General features: G+C 37.8%; 1 protein-coding gene across 5 annotated transcripts in view; it reads left to right on the forward strand.

The window, feature by feature from the left end:
- EDA (ectodysplasin A) overlaps positions 1 to 3,817 on the forward strand; it is a 362,661-nt gene that overhangs the window by 285,430 nt on the left and 73,414 nt on the right. The gene's annotated exons all lie outside the window — the stretch shown is intronic.

Raw genomic sequence — 3,817 nt, forward strand, 5'->3', positions numbered from 1 at the left:
AATATAAAGCTGTGTTAAAGATTCAGGTAGAGTACTTGTTTTAAATAAGGTTTGTCTTAAGAGTTCTCTTTTTCTTCTCCCACCAATGAATTAAGAATTAAAGAATTAAAAATTGGATATCATAAGCTGCTATTACTACTGATAGTTTAAGTTTCATCTGCTTTTGTCCATCTTGGAGAAATATACACAATGTGAATTTAGTAAACAAAATATAATTATTCTCAATATATCCTGATAAGTCAGAACTCTTTTATTTAGCAACCTCCAAAATCCAGAACACAACCTAAAACCCCAAAAGGAGAGAGAATGAAACCCAATGATCTGGGAACAAAATCTCAATCCACTGAGGCCTCTTACTCTACACCTGTGAGAGAAGGGTGGCAACAACCTCACTAAGCCTTTTGGTTTAGTGTTGTATATAAAATAAAGGTTACTTACTGATGTACTGAGTTTAGTTGTCTGATGACCAATGAGAATGGGAAAAGAGGTCTACCAGATGTGAGAAAACTGATACCCTAAGAAGGCACAGTTAGCAGCATAAAGAAAATAAGAGTTCTAAAAACAGAATAACCAGAAAAGTGAAGTCACTTGGGACTATTAATGTAAGGGTTCAAACTTCCCTGTATGCCTTGGTAAGACACTGAGCACCTCACTGTATGGTCCAGTAGGGGATTTTCATAGTGATGCTTATCCTGTAATAGACAACTCTATCTAACATGACAAGACAGGGAAGTCTCAAAATATATTAGAAAGATTTCTGCCAGATCTCAAAGTTTGCTGTCAGTGGAGTAAGCTTTAGTTACCCAGAAAACTCACTTCTGTGGAACCTCTTATGTGGTGCCAAGTAAGTGAGGTGTTCACTGTGCATGAAGTTGCCAAGTGAGGACTGTATAGCATTGTAATTGAAAAGAAATCTCAAGGACAGTATTCAACCACCTCTACTAGCAGCCATCTTAAAGATTATATGTTCTAAAATATTTCATACGAGTTTTAAAAATCTTGAATAACAACCAAATATGCTAAACATAAAAAAATGAACCAAGGCATAATTTAATAATTCCTGATGCAAGATATACATCAGAATCTTAGGACCTTAAGAATATCATTTATCAATATCAATTATTGGTCAAAACAACATGTAAATGTTAATGATTGGACTGAAACTGATCTGGACTGATGTCCTGAGCTCTGCACTTGCTAGTCCTCTAACTTGTAGCAAGTCAGCCTCCATGTCATTACACAGGATTGCTGTAAGGGTCAAACAAAATGATGTATATGCAGTTATTATATAAACTATACAGTGATGTACAGATATGAATTGTTACTTCTCATAAAAGTTGAACACATAAAACAACATAGTTTATAAGAGACTATTGGTTTGGGGATTTCAAAGAAATAGGGAATTCCAAGAAAACGAAAGGTCTACTTATGCTTAGTGTATCATATAACATTGGCATGGTGGCAACCATAGCAGCAATGTAAGTGGTCTTACCTTTTTCACCAGATCTTGCTGGTTACAGCCTCTTGATTTTACTAAATCAATCCCCTTCCTGGACTACCTTCTTACTTCCTTGCTTCTAATCCTTATCCATCCTTTCAGGATCCAGTTCTAAAGTTTCATGGCTTTAATGAACCTCCAGCCAGATAGCTTTATCTTCTTAGTTTACATTCTTCCATGTACATGCTTGAAACACATACATTTTCTAGATCTCTTTCATGTACTTCTCTCATCTTCCCAGCTAGATGATAAGTCACAAGAGGTTAGGGATTCCTTCTACCTCAGCAATGGCAACTAGCTAGGACAAGCAAACAGTCAAGTAGTTAATGAATGTTTGCAGATTGAAAGAAAACATATTACAGGTCCATGCTAAAGCGTTCCCCTCTTTGAATCGAGAAAACTGCATTAGAAAGATCTTAAGAGACAGGCAGTGGACAATGCACATGTCTGTGAAGCCACAGGAGTTGTATATAATAACAAATACTTGGTAAGTCATTGAGAGATTGAGGGAAGGAGTTGTTATAAAAATTTGTTTACATTGGCCAGAATTGCCCTTTGAAGAAGCTGTTTGTGCAGGAATAGAACTGGAAAGGACCCACAAGTTGCTCTCTCATGAACAATGTTCCATTCTCAAAGTTAAACAAAAATGAAGAAATAAAAATTACATTGTATATATTTATTATTTCACCTTTCATTCACCAAATTAGATTACTTCTCTGACTGCTATGGTATATAGTGTGGCAGATCTTGACCTTTTATCAGCGTAATTCAGAGCTTGAATAGACATGCGAGACTCCCTTCCTGGGGTCCCTGGAGTTCTATGCATTTTTCTAGCATGCTGGCCATAACTAGGTTCCTTTCTTTCCTGCTCAAGAAGACCTATCAGAATGCAAATGAGAGTGGCACTATTACAGAAACACCATTAAATCTATTCCAGTTTTTATTTAAGTAAATCATTACTTCAGTACTTAGTTAGCAGCCAAGCATTAGCAACACACTTTAATACCTCAGCTGTAGATCACTGGAGCAATAAAACAGTCCTTGGTTTTGTGTTTAGGGACCTGGGTTCAAGTTGCAGGTCTGCTACTTACTTGCTATGAAACTTTGTGAACACGCATATTAATCTTTCAGCCTCAGTTCCTATAAAGTGGCATAATGGTAATACTTACTTCACTGGGTTACTGTGAGGATTAAATATAGTGTGATTTGAAAAGCGCTTTTCAAAATGCAAAGCCCTGGGCAAATCTGAGTTCTGTATCCCCATATGCACCTGTGTAATTCCCCCTTTCTTCATCACCAGGCCCTTGGCTCAGGCCTTAAAGTTCCTACTGCTGTTTCTCATTCCTAACTTTATATAAATTCCTCAGCCCCTCTTCCTTCAGAATCAGTCCCTTGTAGCTGATCCAGCTACCAATTCCAGATTCATGTTTTTCCATTAGAACTAGCTATGCTAAGCCCTAACTCCTAGAGGTTATTTTTTACTGTGCTCATAGGGATGAATTTAATGCAGTCTAGGACAGAAAAACAACTCTATTTTAGAATTTTCCATCTTTCCCCCACTCTCAGAGAATACTTTCATATACACCAAAAGTCAAGTTTTTGTCTTACCCCGCCAGTACCTCCAGTATATACCTGCACATAGCCCAGTGCAGAAAGACAATTTAAGGGATGCAGAGGAAAGAGACTGACCACCAAGAACCGGACAAGGGTGGAGAGTTTGGGAACACAGGACCCAAGTTCTCTAGATGTGTTGGCATTGCCAAAATTTGTATGGGAACCTTTATCAGTAGGGCCTGGCTTTACTCACTGATACTGTTCAATGCTTTAACTGCACATGGTGCAGCCCAGTAGAGCAAAGTAAGACTGGAAAACTAGAACCAGCTGCCACTCACAATGTTTCTTGGGCCTCCACAAGCAACGCTATCCCTACCAGTTGCTCTTCCTACTGGTTCTAACCCATACTGGAACTCCCTCTGGTTGATCTCTGTCTGCCTTCTCCCTTATCTGCTATATAGCTGTTTCATTTGGGTAAGAATTGTGAATTCCTAGATCTCTACCCAAAAGAAACTGTTACGTGTATACAATAGTAGATTTAGACAAGAATATGCAGACAAAAATGTAACAACCTAAATGCCCATCAACAGGATAGTGTATGGATAAACTGTGATATAGTCGTACAATGAAATATTAGACAGCAGTCTAACCAATGAGCTGTAGCAACACTTAGAGGTATGGATGAATCTTACCAATGTATTTTAAGCTTATAAAAAGTAAGTCCCCTATGTTGAAGTTGTCACAAAAAACCTATATATGTTCTAG

The sequence above is a fragment of the Balaenoptera physalus genome (assembly GCF_965194825.1).
Source record: "Balaenoptera physalus genome assembly, chromosome: X".
Taxonomy (NCBI): Eukaryota; Metazoa; Chordata; class Mammalia; order Artiodactyla; family Balaenopteridae; genus Balaenoptera; species Balaenoptera physalus.